This window comes from Crocuta crocuta, unplaced genomic scaffold (assembly GCF_008692635.1).
Source record: "Crocuta crocuta isolate KB4526 unplaced genomic scaffold, BGI_CrCroc_1.0 scaffold477, whole genome shotgun sequence".
In the NCBI taxonomy this organism is placed as follows: Eukaryota; Metazoa; Chordata; class Mammalia; order Carnivora; family Hyaenidae; genus Crocuta; species Crocuta crocuta.
The window spans coordinates 1,442,633-1,462,179 of NW_027530193.1; the positions used below are offsets into that span (position 1 = coordinate 1,442,633).

At 43.6% G+C, this 19,547-nt stretch overlaps 1 pseudogene; it reads right to left on the minus strand.

Moving 5' to 3' along the window:
* Positions 1–10,743: 10,743 nt before the first annotated feature.
* LOC144232457 (peptidyl-prolyl cis-trans isomerase A pseudogene) lies at positions 10,744–13,623 on the minus strand (annotated as a pseudogene).
* Between the last annotated feature and the right edge of the window lie 5,924 nt (positions 13,624–19,547).

Sequence of the window (19,547 nt, forward strand, 5' to 3'; positions counted from 1 at the left end):
GAAGGAAGGGCGTTTTTCTTGTATCAGTGGCACCTCTGTTTCATTCCCACCCTGTGGTTTTAGAGAAGTCTCTACTGTTTTCTCCTCTGACATTTGTTTTAGCTGCTGTTTTCCCCTCTGAGATTTGAGCTAACTGAACCAGGTGATCCCCGCATTTTCTCCTTTCTCTCCAAGCTGTAATAATTGGTGTTGCTTAAGGCAAACCAAGGGACTCCAGAAGCAGGGTTCTTCACTCCTCTCCCCACGTAGCCTGTGGCAGGAAGATGTGGTGTAGCTTTAGCAGACAAGGGCTTTCATAAAAATTCACTGAGCTTTAAACTAAAAATGGTCCTGGGGCACCTGGCGGACTCAGAAGAGTATGCAACTCTTGATCTCAGGGTCTTGAGGTCAAGCCCCACATTGGGTGTAGAGATTACTTAAATAAAGACTTTTGAAAAATGATCCTAAAATCTTCAACACCTATGCCCAATTCCCTTTTCCTCTCTGGGTTCTGTTGTTCCTTTGTCTTGTTTTAATGGGCTCTAGGAGTTTTTTTCCTGTTCCATTGTAGGCTCTTCTGATATCATGCCCCAGGTTTTCATATTTATCCCTCTCTCCTTTTTTTTTTTTTAAATGTTTTTTATTTATTTCTAGGAGAGAGAGAGACAGCGTGAGCAGAGGAGGGTCAGACAGAGAGGGAGTCACAGACTGAAACAGGCTCCAGGCTCTGAGCTGGCAGTCAGCACAGAGCCCGACGCGGGGCTCGAACCCACGAATAGCGAGATCATGACCTAAGCGAAAGTCGGACGCTTAACCGACTCAGCCACCCAGGCGCCCCTATCCCTCTCTCCTTTAAAACCTCTGTCCTCCAGTAAGCTAAGCAATCATTCCAAGTATCGACAGCTGTTAACTCTTAATTTTCCCAGTGTATTTGTATGTAGGTAGGTATGTATTTTTAAAAGAAGGTCTTGAGATTTTAAACAGGTTTTTAATATTGGTAGAATTTCAGGCACAGAGATGAGTGATTTCAAGAACACAGCAGGGAGCATCGATATGGGGTGAAAAGGATGCATTTCTTGCTCACAAAAATACCTCGTATTGCTCTATAGCAATCTTGACTGAGGGTTGTGGTCTTACAAGGAAATCAGGTGTCCTTGCAGACTTTCTCACATGAATCTTTCCTCAAAAAGTTCTTCCCATTGCCATTACAGCCTCCATAGAAAAACTTCACACATTTGAAAGTTTTCGCGTTGTAAAATCATTGTGGCATTGAGGACTGACAAAGCCCATTTCCTTTTTTAAAAAATATAATTTATTGTCAAATTGGTTTCCATTCAAAACCCAGTGCTCATCCCACCAAGTGCCCTCCTCAATGCCCATCACCCACTTTCCCCTTCCCCCCCCCAACCCTCAGTTTGTTCTCAGTATTTAAGAGCCTTTTATGGTTTGCCTCCCTCCCTCTCTGTAACTTCCCCCTTCCCCCTCCCCCATGGTCTTCTGTTAAGTTTCCCAAGATCCACATATGAGTGAAAACATATGGTATCTGTCTTTCTCTGCCTGGCTTATTTCACTTAGCATAATACCCTCCATTTCCATCCATGTTGCAAAGCCCATTTCCAAAGGGAGGTTGCATACATCTGAGGAGCCAAGATTGGCAAGGTCTAAAGAGAGAAAGGGGTTGAGAGAGGCCAAAGGCATCATTTTCCCCTTCAGAGCACCACATACCAGGGGCCGGGATGGCCCTGGGCACAATTGTGAGGCTGTCTACTGTAACTGAGCTCTTTACCCCTTCACTCCCAGACTACCTGTCCACTGGGCCATGACCTTTTCCATCTGCACAGAAGTTGAGGTTTTCATTTCAGAGAGTAGCCTGATGTGGAAATCCCAGACTTGAGAACCCAACTCAAGTGAATTCAAATCTTAGCCCTGATACTTACTGTGTGATCGTGCATCAACTCAACCTCTCCAGATCTCTATTTCTGCATTTGTAAAATTAGGGAGTTGAACTCTGTCATCTCTGAGCACTCTTCCAGATCTGACTTTCTTGGTCTAATGAGTAAGATCTCCCAGGCTCCCATGTCCTGTCTCATCGTCCTTCCAGAATGATATTCCATTGAGAAAGGAAGACTGACTGGGGACCTGAGAGTGGGCCTCTGACTCAAGTCCTAGCTGTGTGACCTTGGGTAAATCCCTTATATCTTTGACATTCAGTTCCCTTCGCTGTGAAATGGGGGTAATGTCCACATTTTGGGTTTACTGAGGGGTGAGAAATCACCAGTGGATAGCACTGACACATAGAAAAGCATCATCTCTCCCTTCCTTAACCAAGAAGACTCTTGAGAGCAAGGGTCTCATCAAACTCATTTCTGAAGTGTATGTGCCTAACTCAGGTCTGGCTTTTAGCTCTCAGTTTATTTGTTAACAGAAAAAAGCCGTGAGATCCTCTGAGGCTGGGTTACAAGTTTCTTTGTATTCTGTTTTTATGTCCCTTTTATGGGAATGGTTTTATTCTTGCCATTACCCTTCAAGGTGGATATTAGGACTTCCAACTTTACGTGAAGAAACTAAGGTCAGAGAGATGAAGAGCCTTTCCTAAAGTCATGCCTGAAATTTCTGGGCCAAGAATGAAACCCAGGATTGGCAGGCTGCAAAGGCTTGTAAGTTCTCAATTCATATTTGTTGTTGGAGAATGAATGGATGGACGATCACTCCTATGGCAGACTTTCAGATGTCAAGCTAGACAAAGGAAATGTTTAGGCTCTGACTTATCCTCCTACCTGTATGGCAGACTCTGAGGGTAAAGGATAATAAGAAAGAGATAGGACAATTAGTCTAGTCGAGACGAGAGACAGAATGGGGCATGCTAGGTGTTCCTGAGTATCCTAGTTACAGCAGCCTCACTCCCTGGACCTTTACAGGGGACTCTGCAGGGAGTAGAGTTCTATTTGCTCTTTAATTTTCTCAGTCCTGCCTCTCTGCTCCTCCATTTCATTAAACCAAAGGGAAATCACTTGGCCTGTTTCCTTTCTTATGGAATGATAATAACAGTGCCTTCCGTGCCTGTGTGCATACGTGCGAATATATATGTGCGCGTGTGTGTTGCATGTGAAAGATGCTTGCTAAGTGCTTTGCAAAAATCAATTTTTTCACTTCTGCTCCCCCCCAACTAATAGTTTTCTTCTCTATTTATCTTGCTTTCTATTCTGTTCCTTAGTGTTTTTGTCTTTCTACTTTTTTGTGTGTTTTGGGGTTTACTCTTATTCTTCTCTAACATCTTGAGTTCTGTGTGGTTAATTGACTTACAGCTTTTCTTCTCGTCTAATATAAACATTTAAGTGATAAATTTCCCTCTAAGAATCTCTTTAGCTACATTCCACAAGTTTTTTTTTTGTTTTTTTTTTTTCCACAAGTTTTTTTATGTGGCATCTACATAACTGATTAGGTCTAAGACAAGAATCTATTAAGAGTTAACTTATACTGAGAACTTTACATGTATCAGACAAGTTGATTAATAAAATAGGTAAGATCATTTGCCTGATTTTACAGAAGAAGAGACTGAAGCTCAGAGAGGCTAAATAATGCTTCTAAAACATGGAGTTTGGAAGTAGTGAAGCCACGATCTAGACCCAGGTGTCTATAGGTATAGGTGACTACAGGTATGCCTGTTTTGTTGACTACCACTTCCTTCCTTCCTTCCTTCCTTCCTTCCCTCCCTCCCTCCCTCCCTTTCTTTCTTCATTTAAATTTACATCCAAGTTATTTAGAATATAGTGCAGTAGTAATTTCAGGAGTAGAATCCAGTGATTCATCCTCTACATATAACACACCGTGCTTATACCAACAAGTGTCCTCCTTGATGCTCCTTGCTCATTTAGCCCATCCCCCCCACCCAAAACCCCTCCAGCAACCCTCAATTTGTTCTTTGTATTTAAGAGTCTCTTATGTTTTGTCCCCCTCCCTGTTTTTATGTTAATTTTGCTTCCCTTCCTTTGTGTTCATGTTTTGTACCTTAAATTCCACAAATTAGTGAGGTCATATCGTATTTGTCTTTCTCTGACTGATTGATTTTGCTTAGCATAATACACTCTAGTTCCATCCATGTTGTTGCAAATGGCAAAGTATAGAAAAAGCCCAAATATCAGCAGGTATTTAAATTGGAGTGTGCATCAGAATCACCTGGAAGGCTCATTAAAACACAAACTGTGAGACACATTCCCAGAGTTTCTGATTCAGTAAGACTGGCAATTGGCTTCTGGAAAAGGAAACAAACTTTGAAAACCACTGGTCTGTCAGCTTATTGGGAGGTTTAGTATCCCATGTAAGTATACATGTAAGAATCTGTGCTCTGTAGCTACATGCGTGTGCATACGTGCAGAAAGCTACATGTGTAAGTGATAAGATCACTGGAAGATAAAATTTTGACTGAATTTTTAATGTTCTCCCTTACAGTTTTGTATGTTTGAATTTTCTATAACATGTAGGTATTATTTTTATAATTATTTCTCATAATATGATTTTTTATTTTTTGTTTTTTTAATGTTTTATTTATTTCTAGGAGAGAGAGAGAGAGACAGCATGAGCAGGGAAGGGTCAGAGAGAGAGGGAGTCACAGACTGAAACAGGCTCCAGGCTCTGAGCTGGCAGTCAGCACAGAGCCCGACGCGGGGCTCGAACCCACGAACCGCGAGATCATGACCTAAGTGAAAGTCGTACGCTTAACCGACTAAGCCACCCAGGCACCCCATAATATGATTTTTTAAAGAGAATCTTACAGACTGCTCAAAAATCTTGGAAACTACTGCTAACTGTCCCCATTTCCAGTAACCTTGGATATAGTGCCTTTCATCCCCTACTTCCATTTGCAGATTTTAAGCTCCAGCAAAGAAAGTAGTCCAGAAGGGAGACTGCTCCTACAAGTAGGTCTGACTTGGCTAAGCCCCTTGCCTCCAAATTTTGACTCCTATCCCCCTTCTCCATCTCACCTTGCTCGCCACCAGCCCCACTCCAGACTTGAATCCCCCTCCCCCTTCTCTACTTGTTCTTTTCCCTCTCTCTTACCATCTTTTATGTGTATTGTGTATTGTCTTTCTCTCTCCAACAAGAATATGAATTCCACAAAGGCAGGGTCTTTGTTTTGCTCATTGCTTTAGCCTCAGCTCCTAGGACAGTGCCTGGCATATTGTACACGTATATTTGATAAACATATGTTTGATGAAATGAATTGAGCTGACTCCATATCCTATAAGTTAACGGATGGACTCTTTCTGTGCTGCTGGACCCCTGCCCTATTCCCAGACTATTTTTTTTCTCAAGTTAGCTGACACACAGTGTAGTCTTGGCTTCCGGAGTAGATTCCAGTGATTCATCACTGACATATAACAACCAGTGCTCATCCCAACAAGTGCCCTCTAATGCCCATCTCTCGTTTTCCTCACCCCTTCTCAAGCTATTATTAAAGCTCTAGCATTCCATACCAACTTTGTCCTAATACTGATCAAGGTTCTTGGCAGAGGGTGAGAAGCAGGAACAATTGGAGAGAGACCTGGAGCTGCATGTTGCCACCCAGCTTGTAGCCAGACCTGGGACTGGCATTTTAAGAAGAAAGGGGACCAAATGGGAGGAGCCTAGGCCCATGTTCAGCTAATCTCTGATTAGTTACAATCTCTGCTAGTTACAAGGCTGAGCTACCCATAGAACAGAGCGTCCAGCCAAAGCATAGCTCTGCCTTTCTACTTTGGCCTTATTTGATCTGATTTTATCCAAGGTCACTTTACTTCACTTCAGGGTGGAAGCCCCTTTAACAATAATAAAACAACAGCTACCATTTTCGAGTGCCTTACCTTTCCAGGGACCATATAAAATACTTTTCACACATTACCTCCCATGTGAATCTACATAGGTTTCCCACAAGGCTTGGAACCGGTCTTATACACAAGGAGAGGTTAAACTACTTTGACTATTGTCACATGGATAGCAAGTTTCAGTCAGGACTGGGACTCTGGCCTGTCCAGCTCCAATGCTCTTGTATCATTCATTCAACAGACACCTATTGAACTCCCATAATGTGCGAGGCATAGTCTTAGGTGCTGTCTCCCTCCCCTCTGTGGACTCCAGGGAATTGTTGGAACAACATATACATTGTCCAGAGGTCAGAAACAACTACCTACTTGGAGAAGATGCAGACTGAGTGTATCTAAACAGAAATATCAAAAGCAGTGTTCAAAGAGGGCCCAACTTTGTTTGGTTTAGAGAACCATTTGTCAAACCACATGCCACCATCACCAGAGTCCAGGACATTCCCCACCCAACTCTTTTCCTGGATCCTCCAGAGATTTGATTTTTCAGAAGACAAAGCTGGCATGCTTTAGTGGGATTTAATGAGCCTTGGATTTGAAGTCTGAAGCTGTGCTTTTGTGTCCAGGGGCTCTTGAACTTGGGCAAATTATTTAACCTCTCTGAGCCTCAGTTTTTTCACATATAGATTGAGGGGAGTTACACTGCAAATTATTCTGGCTTGTTTCCCAGAATCTTGGACAAGTGTTCAATGAATATGCAAATGTAATTTCATCATTCATTGTAAATGCACACACAGGCACATGCCATTTTCAGGTGTGTGTGGGGGGGGTTCATGATGTCTTTTAGGAAATGATGTGTTAACCACATAGCACCGTGCTAGGTCCCTAAAGACATGTGTTTCTCATTTTTCTTATCACTAGTAGCTCTTCCTTCTCTTGAAATCCCCTGAAGCTATGATACTCATTCTTTGGCCACTGCTTCTCCCAACTGTAATTTACACAATGGTTGTCAACTCTCTCATCACCTGCTGATTTTCACTGCTTCCTCTACCTTTATTTCCGATTTCTCTCTCTGCAGAGGAGATGTATATCTACATATCAGTGTCTCTGGGATTCATCTTCTTTGGTACTTTGGTGGTCCACCAGCATTATTTCTGGGATCTCTTTCCTTAGCTCTCTCAAGTGGTTAAATCAGTTCATCCGAAAACAAAATAATGGCAAAAGGAGATGCCCAGGGAGTGCACAGACTGCCATTTGCCATTTAGGCAGAGGAAAGTCAGGATTGCTCCTTTGAAGAACTTACCAGGATGCTCCCTCCTCTAGAGTAGCTGGCCTGGAAGTAAGAATTGGTCTTTTAACATACTATACAGAAGCGCAATTTTCACCTGGTGAGGGGCAATTCTGCTCCCTTCAGGAACGCTTGGCAATGTCTAGAGACACTTTTGATTGCCACAACTCAGGGGTGGGAAGAGACCTACTGGTAAAGGCCAGGCATGTTACTAAACATCATCCAATGTACAGAACAGCCCTACCACACAGAATTATCTGTACCCTAGTATCAATAGTGGCAAGGTTAGGAAACCCTGCAGAAAGAATTATGGATGTAAGTACTTTTTTAATTAAAAAAGTTTCTAACATTAGCAGCATGATAAGAACTCCATGCAGTGAGGGCAGTGCTTGACAAGGTGTACCTTAATTTTTTGGCTATATAGGCTTTGTGGGTGGGTGTGGGAGGCACTGGACTTTGAAAACCAAGCACACTGTACCAGATTGTCCTGGGGAATCTTTGACCACGACTCAGTAACTTGGCCCTTTCTTAGATGATTAGGTGCAGGGTTACTGTGATTCCAGAAGATGGAGAGCAAGTGTAAGATTTAATAAGTGCACATTAGAGAAACTTACAACTTCTTGCTGGTTATCCACCTGTTATACTTATCAAAGGACTCTTACTAACCCCACATCAACTGTATGTGCATTGCATGTGTGTATGTGTATGTCTGTATGTGTGTAAATAATTAATTATATTATTTTTGACTAAGACCTATTTGATTTGGGTGGTATGTGGATAGGGGAATATACTGAATGGAATTTTGAAAGAATGAATTTTCCCCCATTTATATTCTAACGTCCATAAAACCTTTCTCTTATCTAGAAAGGGAAAGAGGCTAACACCACTTGAGCACTAACTATATGTCAGGGAGATTTCTGCCTTATCACATTCTCATAAAAAGTCCTTGCAATAGATATTATTGCCATCCTCATTTTACAGAACAGGGGAACCAGGGCTTAGAGAGAAGACGTGCTTGTACATATAACAAATACATTTATCATAAGCATGCACATACGAAATGAGTTGATTTCTATTTTTACCTTATTTATGTTCCAAATAAATGTGCAGAGGGCAAAAATAGGGTTAATCACTTTTAGAGTCAATTCATGTCTTAAGAAATCCAAGAGGAAATTTTAGGAAACAGTGATAGTTATATGGGTTCTGTTGTCCCTTCCCGATATGTTATTCCCATGGAGTACAACTCATTTGATGAGAGGAAGACATAGACAAAGGGCTTGGAGCCTCAGGTCTTCCTGGGATGGGTGTGATTTACAGTATGTTTTACTGAATCTTCTGTGGCTTTGCACAGATCCACCCTTCTCCCATCAATACCACCACTAATATGTTTTGAACATCACTGGAGGTGGGAAGGATGAGATCCTCAGGTGAGTCTATGGGGAAAGATCCTTTCTTTGTCTTTCGAGTGGTGCAGGTGCGGTAACTGGGGTCCAGAGAAGATACCGATTGGCTCATTGTTGCACAGAAAGTAAGGGCTGGGGCCAGATTTACAGAAGAGTTTCTCAAGCCCAAAACTTTTCTACTTTTTACGGGACTAGTCTAGCTTTACCCTGTTATTTTGGAGAGAATGTTCTCTCTGTTTCTCACTCAAGCTCCCGTTCTTCCTGATAACTAGATCCTTCCAATGAGAAAGTAAGATAGTAAATGACCTCAGTGTTACACACGTATGGACATCCATGTTCTAAAGGCACCCTTCCAAGGTAAAATTTGCCTCAGAGGAATAGGGGGCCCACAGCATATGTTGACAAGCTTCAGGAAGCAAACATGGGGAAGGACTCCATTGGACACATCACATAAGGGTGACAAAATCTCTGGCAAGAAAAAAGCTCTCTTGTTCTTATTCAGACTTCTGGGTTCAACGTCCCCTCCAGGTGCCATCTTCACTGTATCCATCAGCATTTCTAAACCCAAATGCTCCTCTGGTTATTTTGAGCAGAAAGGAAATTTAGTTTTTACAAATTTGGGTAGTTCTCAAGATCACCAGCAGGACTGGAAAATAAGACTAGAAGAATGGCTGGGAACAAGGAAGGCTGCAAAGTCTGGTTCTTTCAGGTTTTAGAGTGGAATGCTGGTTTTACCTCATGTCAAGACTCCTGGTAGGGACTTCTCTAACTGTAGGAATGGGATTAAGATGTAGGGATGGCTGACAAATAGCCATTATATACATCCTGATTTCTAACTAGGCCATAGAATCTGGCAACACCGTGTTACCCTTCAAACCTGGATTTTAACTTTAGTTTTGCTGTTGATTTGCTGTGGGGTCTTGGATGAATCTATTTCTTACTGAAGCTCCCATTTGTACATGTGTTTAAAAAAAGGAAAGTTATTGGGGCTGTGGAACTCAACATTTCCTGAGTTTCCAAATCATTTCCAGGTTCCTCTGGGCATTTCTGGCTCTGGAGACAGCTTCCAAGAGAGAGAATAAGGAGAGGGAAGATAAGGGGTCCTGGGTGTGCATGACACCATGAGAAACACTTGAAGATTCCACTTGAGATGTCCTCTGGATTCTAATGGGCAGAGTAATGAGAAAACAGTTGATTACAACAACAACAAAGACCCAAAGCACAGCATCTTCCACTGAGGTCTTTGTAAGGTAGTGTTCCTTGTGCTCAGCCCCGAGGGCTCTGAGTTCATTCCTGAGGACAGCAGGTAAGCAGACACTATCAACTGCAAGGCACACTCTGGCCATTTTCAAGGACTGCTCTGATCCATGGACCCTCTAGGACAGAATGATTTTGTTCCAGTCATTCATGTATGTCAATGTTAATCAAGAACGAGAAGTACCAATGAGATGGACAAACTTCAGGTGGTTATCAGATTTGGCTAGGTACCTGAGCAGCCATAATTTTTCAAATTGAGAAGTACTCTTTCACATTATTAATCCATTACCTTCAACTTATGGACAGGAAACTGAGGTCCTGAGGGGAGTATCCCTGCACCCTGCCCTGTGTTAACCAGGTCATACATTCAACCAGGGGCAAAGTTGGGATTTGTATTTGGATATTTTTATTCCAGGGTAAGTATTCTTCCCACAGGATGTAGACCAGGGATGACTTGCAAATTTGGTCTGAATCATAAAGATGCACAAAGATGGGTTTCCCAGGAAAGCAGACTACCTCTCACAGATGTGTGCAGGCAAGGGTCATGTAAATGTGGGAGATACCACACACACGGGCCACTTGGCTAGATGGTCACTCTGCAAAACTGCCAGACTAGCAGGACTTTGGGATCTTCTGCACAATCTTTCCCTCATGCTCCCCACTTTTAATGATTCTAACATTCATCTAATGATTTTAATATTTTCTCCTGATCTCCTTTTATATAAGGAGCAAGCACAAATAGACTTCTTAAGCTTTTTTTCCCTCATCAATGGATTGGCCCTTGACTATCATCCAATGCACAAGTTCTGAAACTTTAAAATCACCTGGCACTACTTGTTAAAAATGCATATTTATGGTATCTGGAGGACCCAATTTTTATTTTTATTTTTTGTTGTTTAGTTTTTCTTTCATAATCATAAACTTAATTCTGCAATCAATCTGGACTTGGAGGAGAGAAAGGAAAATATGGAACCCCTAGAACTGCAGTGAGAGCAAAACACTTCTAAGATATTTTGAGAAGATGGCGGTGAAATGATGCTCTCCTGATCTAAAGAAGGAATGGTCTGGTAGTTATGATAAAACACAAGTAAAATTTATTAGATTTGTCCACAGGCAGCAACAGTGATATTCTTGCTGTTCATGCCATTCCTGGTCTTAAAGCGCCCCATCACTTCTACAATATTCATGCCCTCTTTCACTTTGCCAAAGGTCACATGCTTGCCATCTAACCACTCAGCCTTGGCAGTGCAGATGAAAAACTTGGTATTGCTTGTGTTGGATCCAGCATTTGCCATGGATGAGATGCCAGGACCTGTGTGCTTCAGGATGAAATTCTAATCATCAAATTTCTCCTCTTAGATGGAGTAGCTGCCAGTACCATTATGGCATATGAAGTAAAGTCTCCACCCTGGCCAATATTCCCAGAATAATCCTGTGAAAGCAGAAACCTTTATCACCAATTTTTTTCCTCCCCAGTCTTCAGAGCACGGAAGTTCTCTGTTGTCTTTGGGGCAGTGTCTGCAAACAGCGGAAGGAGATGCAGCCCAAGGGGTTGCCTTCCATGTTGACACCAAAGAACATGGTGGGGTCAATTGTGGCTGGACGGTGTCTGCAAGGCCCGAAGGACCTGCATTTTAGACAGCCCCTGTCACTCCAAATGACCTAATGTAAGTGTTTGTCATTTTCAGAAATACTCATCAGTTTAACCAGCCTTTTTTAAAGAGGGTAAAACTGGGAGATGTGGAGAGGAAAGGAATTACTAGCTGAGTAATGAGTACTCCCCATATGTTCCAATTACTTACCTATTTCAGTGAATGAAATTTCCTGAAACATATTCTATTTCCCACCGTTTTGTGGGTGAACACTTTGGGAGGGAATCAGCCTGCTGGTTCTCCCCTGGCATCTTCACCTGGTTGCAGTCAGGTGTCTGCTGGGGCCACAGTCATCTGAAACTCTGCTGGGTGGAAGCTCATTCACGTGGCTGGGACCTGACACTAGCTCTCAGGTAGAGCTTGTCTCGGGCTGTCGACCAGAGCACACGAGTGGGCCTTCCCAGCATGGTTGTCTCAGAGTAGCTGGACCTCTTACATGGCAGTTGCTTCACACACACTCCCAACAAGCATCCAGAAAGGATTGAGTGCACTTTTTCTGGCCTAACCTTAGAAGTCACACAGCATCATTTGACTTTACTCTACTGGTCAAAGCAGTCCCAACATTTGCCAGGACTCAAAGGGAAGGGACATGGACTCTACCTCTAGACTGAAGTATGTGAAAGAATTGTGGGTCCCTGCTTTCAAACTGCTTTTCAAACTGTGTCTTTCCCTCCTCCATCCCTCCTATCTTCTCCCTTCCTCTGTATCTCTTCTTTGCTTTCCCTATGTTCTCCTTTCATGCCTCTCCCCTTCTATTTGTAGTGGTTGTGCTGGACTCTGGAAATGTATCCTTTATTGAAAGCCCAGGAAATAAGCCCATGAGCCTTTTTGGAGATGGATCTACCATGAAGTTGATGGAGCTCAAGCCTCCTGATCCCTCCTCATCTGAGCAAATCTGGTTCCATTCCTAAGCATCTTATGACAATTTAATCATGGCCACAGGGTCACCAGAGTTCCCAATTTGCAGGATTTCCATATTCCTCTCTCTTTCTTTTGGTGTTCCTGGAAGACCCAATGACTTCTTGTTCTCTGAACACTGCACAGAAGGAGTAGATGTGAATTATTCATTCTAACAATACCAGACCACACAGAAAACTTTATTAGGGAAACTGGTGGCTTCTAAAGGATATATGGGGACCCCAAGAGTTGAACAGATAGGGTCTCACACTGAGAAAGGGCCAAAGGGTAAAGGCCATTATGTTTGGAAAGAAGCTGAGCTGGAGGAAAGAGAGTAGGCAAATGCTGGGGTTTGGTTTTTTGGAATGGCCAATGTCTTGGCAGCTGAGGAAGCCAATAAGAAACATCAGTCAGGCACACATGGAGAGAGCTCCAGACTACAACCAAGTTCTGAAGGCTGTTGCAGTTCTCTTTATCCTGCCCAGGGAGTTGATGACTCTGCGAGATAGCAGACTAGAAAAGGATGAGATGCTCAGGCCATGCTCACCTTGGGAACCAAATCTTGTAGTTAATGGAAAAAAGGAGATGAGGTCCTTTTTCTACCTTTTCACAGGAAGAGAAAACAGAAGTGGAGTGACCTGGGCTCATAGGGCGATCATGTGCTCCATTCTTTCCTGTCGAGCCCCAGTTTAAGCCTGTTATCCCAATGTAGTAACGAATGGCATCCTCTTTCACTCTCAAAAGTTTCTCGGTTCGCAATTTGACAATAAACTATTGGTAAAAAAAATAATAATAAATAAAAATAAATTTAAAAAAACTATTATAGTAAAAGATTAAAAGAAATTAAAAAAAAATAAAATGTGATACATCAAAAAAAAAAGTTTCTCGGTTTGGTCAATAAAGCATGTGGTTGTCCTAGCTATAATCACCTTAAAAAGGAAAATTAAGAGAATGGGTGATGGTGCATGGTGCCCAGCCCTGGGCTCTGGGCTGGTTCCCTGGGCATTCTTCTGACATGGTCTTGGACACTCCACCACTTCTACTTCCTCTCTCTGCACCCCCTATCCATCTCCTACTTGCCAACTGCCCTTTAACTACTGCTCCTTTTCCCACCTTCTCTTCCCAAAACACCCTCTATCTACCCCTCTGCAAGGTGCATTCTTACCTCGTGATTGGACTGGTTCTGTCAGCCCCAAGCTTGCCAACTTCCTGGAATGGGCCAGCCAACACCCATACCTCCCACCGGTGCAGGTGAGCATGGGAGATGGGACCCCTGGACTTACATGTTTCTGGGCAGATGGCCCTGCAGACAGCTTCAGACTGGAAGTTGTTGTTCCCGGCACAACCGCCATAGCTAAATTTGGAGCAGCTTTTGGTTTCCTTATTGTACCACCAGCGTGGAATGAGGGCCAGGCAGATGCCAACTTCTTTGGGCAACTGCATATGTCTGGAGAGAGATTGCCAGGCAGTACTGTTTGGGTGCCTGCATTGCTAGAGAATATTCCAGGCATGTGCCTAGGCTTGGGACAATATAAGAGTACGATATTTCTAGAACTACATGAACATGTTAAAAATATGATGCTGCGGGGCGCCTGGGTGGCTTAGTCGGTTAGGCGTCCGACTTTCGCTTAGGTCATGATCTCGCGGTTCGTGGGTTCGAGCCCCGCGTCGGGCTCTGTGCTGACTGCCAGCTCGGAGCCTGGAGCCTGTTTCGGAGTCTGTGTCTCCCTCTCTCTCTGACCCTCCCCTGCTCACACTGTCTCTCTCTCTCCTAGAAATAAATAAAAAATATTTAAAAAAAAAAATATGATGCTGCTACACTCCTCCATGCTTTTGCACATGCTTGGAGTGTCCATCCCTCTCTTGCTTACCAGGTGCCCTCTTATTCATTCCTCAAACCATCCCAAGACATCAAACCCTTCTATGATGCCTTCCTGGCCCCATATTCTTTTTTTTCTCTATTGCCTTTTTTTAATTTAAATTTTTGTTATTCTTTGTTGCTTTCAATCTTGCACACATACTGATCACTTCTGTATAATTATTCGTTCATATTTTCTGACTCCTCCATCAGAATGTGAGGTTTGTACCTTATGCTATCTTGGTACACCAGTTCCTAGCAGATAATGTGGCACTGAGACAATGTTTTAGGAATATATATCTTGCACTTCAAGAAATACTTATTGAGCAACCGTTTTGTTCACAATACTATAAAGTACAAATAGAGTTCTTAGAACCTCATTGTCTAAAGCACAACAACAGCATTTATTAAAGTTCTTAGCACTTGACATATGTTAACATATGACCTGATGAGGTAGGTCCTCTTATGGCCTTCATTTTACAGATGAGGAAACTAAGGCTCAGAGAGGCTATGTAGTTTCCCTAAGATCACATAGATGACAAGGGATTTGAAGATAGATACTCTGTTGCTCTTAGGATCAAGACAAGACCCCTTACTCTGGCTGGCAAAAGCCAACCTTGTCAGAGCCTTGCCTACCTAGCCTGGCCTCACCATTGTCATATTTCTCTCTCTTATCATGGTCATGCTCACTCTCTGGTCTCTAGACTTTCTGGGCCGGAGCATACTATCTCCTCACACAGGACCTTCGCACATGCTATTACCTGTGCCTGAAAGCTGTTCCCTCCAGTTTTTGCCTACTTACAACCAATATTTCAGATCTTAAATCTTGGATCTTTTCCCCGAGAAAACCCTTCTTGCCTCCCTGAATTATACTGAGTAAGCAGAGACCATCATGGGTGTAAGGGGCACCAGTAAATACTTGTTGAAAGAATGAATGAATAGTCCTTGATGGTCTTCTTTAGAGCTCAGTCATATGGGCACAGCAAAAAGAGTGCAGGAGGTCAAAAATGGTTAGGGAAGGCATCGGGGATTTATATAGACAAATAGGTCTGGAAAGATACTTGTTTCTTAGAGCTATCGTATCTCCTGACGCCATGTTGGCATTTGGTAGGACCTCCATGGCTACTTGACATCTCAGAGGGTCACAGAAGAATAGCTAAGAGATCGTGTGGTCTAATGCCTACATCTTTCTTACATATGGGGAAACTAAGGCCCATAAAGGACAATCTCTTGTTATTCATACAACATACCTAAATAGGGGAAGAAATGAAATAAACCCCACCCCAGTCCAGCACTGTTAGGATTTGTGTCAGGCAGAAGATGCACCCAGACTCTTGGTCAGAGACCAGCCATCATTCAAGGGGAGGGGTCCAGCAATGCCAGCGCTGATGGGCAGAAAGTGGGGGGTCAGGAGTGAGGGCACTGGATAGTTCAGAGGGTTTTTGTGTTACCTTCATTGAAGTCTATACATTTCTTTGCACAGTTAAACTTGCAAAACTTCATCTTCCCGGGGCAATGTTTTTTCCTCCCACAATGGTCGCTTTCTTTGAAACTGCATGGTGGTGTGTTTTGGGGACACGTCTCTGAATTGAGGAAACAAGGGAAGAAGGAAGGCTAGAACCCTCCATGGCCAGGCCCAGGGCACCACTGCCAAACTAGAGAAGCCTTTTTTCACTTCATCATCCCCAGAAGGTAGTGACCTTTAGATGGCTCTGGATTTTCACACCACTGCCCCCACTCCCAATCCTGTAATGACTCACCATGTAGTACCTACACCCAGCACTACCCCACCCCAACACTCATAACATTTCAGAGAGAAGGGTGCTGTCCACTAGGGCTACTCTGGTCGCTTGGCTTTCCTGTGTTTGGATGTTCCCTGGGTAGGGGCGAGGGTGCTGTAGCTCTTCCAGGTGACCGAGGTCTCCATTTGTGGAGTCAGGTGTGGTGTCCAGACTTTGAATTCTGTGCAACCCTTGGTATGACAGGCACCATCCGTGGACCTTAACTCATTCATTTGCTTATAGAGTTAGTTTGAGGATTAGGTGGTAAATCTTGTAAGCCATCGTCAAGCTGCCTGGGGCATAATAATAATAACTAATATTAACAAGGTGCTTACCGTACCCTTGTCCTTTTCCCCTTAATTCTCATGACACTTCTATTGGTGAGTCCTATCAATACCCACATTTCATAAACAGGGGAATCTGGAGCACAGGGAGGTTTTGTGAACTTCCCCAAGGTCACACACGGCTACTGAGGAGCAGAACCGGGATTTGAACCTGCAATGTAGGGCTTCACTGCCGAGTGTTCAGTATATTTTAGCTGCTACTTAAAAGGGATCCTCATATCTCTGCATTTCAAGGGACTTCCAGAGACCATTCTTTACTCCAAAGGCAAGGACCCTCTAGGGTGTGGGTGTGGGGAGACTTTGGGGGCTGCAACTGGAAGATTTGAAGCTGCTAAGCGTGGTGCTAGGGGGAGGGATCTTTCTTCTGGGGAAGGTCCATAAAGTTCCAGCCCCTTTTTAGTCCGTCTTATGGGACCCTGGTCCAGAAGGAATCCCTCTCATAATGACAGTGGGGAGTCCGTTGCTACAGACTCAGGTTCCTGTGCTCATAGAGCACATCTGTCCAGGAGTTTGGCTGAGAATATCTCCCCTTTCTCTTGCCCAGGACCTCAGGCTGAAGGGCGGAAGTGTTCCTCCTCTGTAGAATTCTTTGTTTCTCCCTCCCAGCAACTTCCATTTTTCCACTGGGAGGCCCTAGTCCCTGACACTTACTGCCAAAAAGTGCCTCAACCAACTCAGGCTCCTGAACTCCCTCCAGGTGGATGAATAGTGCCAGGACTGGTACAAGTCCCAAGGGCCCCATTTCGAGAGCTACTGGCCCGGCTGCTGTCACCAAAATTAGGAGCTGCTCCTCAGTAGCTCCTACTTCTGAACTTTGGCTGTCCTGGCTCAGGAACCACATTATCACTGGAGACAATACAGCCACACTTCGTGTGCAGGGGAACACCAAGTCCCTGAGGCCATCGGCGGGAGTAGCTGGCACCCACAGCACCAACCCTGGGGGAAGGAACTCTTGAAAGGCAACTCCTACTCCTCAGCTCTCTGTGGCTCTCTGACTCTCTGGTCAACCAGGGAGAGGGGGCAAAGCTTGTCTGGGACTTCTAGACTCCCTTGGAGAAAGGGAAGTTCAATTCCAACATCTTCCATTTCCCAGTGTTGAGAGATCAAGAATATTCCAGTTTTCTTTCCAATCTTACCCTTCTCCTGACATGTCTGTTTGTCTCCTTATTTCTCTCACACTTTATTTTTCTTCTTTCTGTGCTCCCTCCTTTTGCCGTGTGCCTGCCTTTTTCTCTTTTCCTCTGAGTCACCCTCTGGATCTCTTTCTCCTTCCCCTTTATTTCCCTTCTGTCCTCCTTTTTCTTCTTTTTGGGCCATCCCTTTTCTTTAACCATCGTCAAAAAGTAAAGGCATTACCATGGGTAGCATGTGGGGGAGGAGACAGGTTGATCTTAGGTTGAACCAAATCTCCAGAGAGTGTTTGTCAAGATCATGGTGCTTTGAAAGCAGGAAAGGAATGTAAGCTGGTGCAGCCCCTCTGGAAAACAGTATGGAGATTCCTCAAAAAATTAACAATAGTACTCTCTTATGACGCAGCAGTAGCACTGCTAGGAATTTACCCAAGGGATACAGAAATGCTGATGCATAGGTGCACATGTACCCCAATGTTCACAGCAGCACTCTCAACAATAGCCAAAACATGGAAAGAGCCTAAGTGTCCATCAACGGACGAATGGATCAAGAAGATGTGGTTTATCTATACGATGGAATACTACATGGCAATGAGAAAGAATGAAATCTGGCCATGTGTAGCAACATGGATGGACCTTGAGGGTGTTATGTTGAGCGAAATAAGTCAGGCAGAGAAGGACAGATACCATATGTTGGCACATATAGGTGGATTAGAAGGAAGTTAACGAAGGACCATACGGGAGAAGAAGGGGAAAAATAGTTGGGGAGAGGCAGGGAAACAAACCATGAGAGACTCTTGAATGCTGAGAACAAACTGAGGGCTGATGGGAGTGAGGGGGAGGGGAAGGGGGGTGATGGGCATGGGGGAGGGCACTTGTGGGGATGAGCACTGGGTGTTATACGGAAACCAACTTGACAATAAACTATTTAAGAAAAAAGTTTTTTAAATGAAAGCAGGAAAGGATGCCAGCACTTCCAGAGAGCCTCTATTATTGGGTGCAATTTGGAATGGGTGATGCAAGAGGGAAATAATAACTCTCAGTTATGACATCAGAACCAGCAGCCGTGGGGCATGAAGATTCTTCCACTGAGTTCTTGAACTTAAGATTTGAAGGTTTAATAAGGCATGTTCTTGGCTCCCCTCTGATTTCACCTGTGGCTGCAGGAGACAGACCTAGTGCCCATTTTTTTTCCTAACCCACTTTTAGAAATATTGAGGTGGGATTCACATCAGATAAGATTAACCATCTTTAACAGGACAGATCAGAGGCTTTTTAGTACCTTCACAATGTTGTGTGACCACCACTGTTATTAGTTCCAACATATTTTTATCACTCCAGAAGAAAGGCTTAGGGGCACCTTGCTGCCTCAGTTGGAAGAGCATGCAACTCTAGATCTCAGGGTTGTGAGTTCAAGCCCCATGTCAGGTGTAGAGATTACTCAAATAAATAAAACTTTAAAAACAAGAACAAACTGAGAACTGATGGGGTGGGGGGAGGGGAAGGAGGGTGATGGGCATGGAGGAGGGCACTTGTGGGGATGAGCACTGCGTGTTATATGGAAACAAACTTGACAATAAACTATCAAAAAATAAATAAATAAATAAAAAATAAAAACAAAAACAAAAGAAAACCTTATACCTATTAGCAGTTGCTATTTCCCCCAGCCAAAGCCTGTCCCTGGCAAACAGTACTTTCTATTGCTATGGATCTACCTATTCTGGATATTTCATATAAATAGATTCATACAGTAGATGACCTTTTGTGAATGGCTTTTTTTTTTTTTTTTTTTTTTTTTTTTTTTTTGTATTTTTTTTTNTCTGTGGCATATGTTAGTGCTTCCCTCCTTTTGTGGCCAAATGACACCCAGTGCTCAGAGATAGCTCCCAACTTCAAGTGTCAGTCTCTACCTCTGTGCTACAGGTTTTCTCTGGCTCCCTGACAGCTTGCTCAGCTTGCGTGCGGAACAATCTGGAAGAGCAAGGGGTTTAATACCTCCAGGCATCCAGGAGGGGATGCGAATCGATGAATAAACGCCTCAACTGCCCCATCACAGGAGATCAATGCAGACATTTGGACACATGTTTTACAGCATTCCTTAGAAGGCCCCCAGGGAGAGTAAGCTGTAGTTTCCCCGCCATGGTAACCAGCTCATAGTTGACT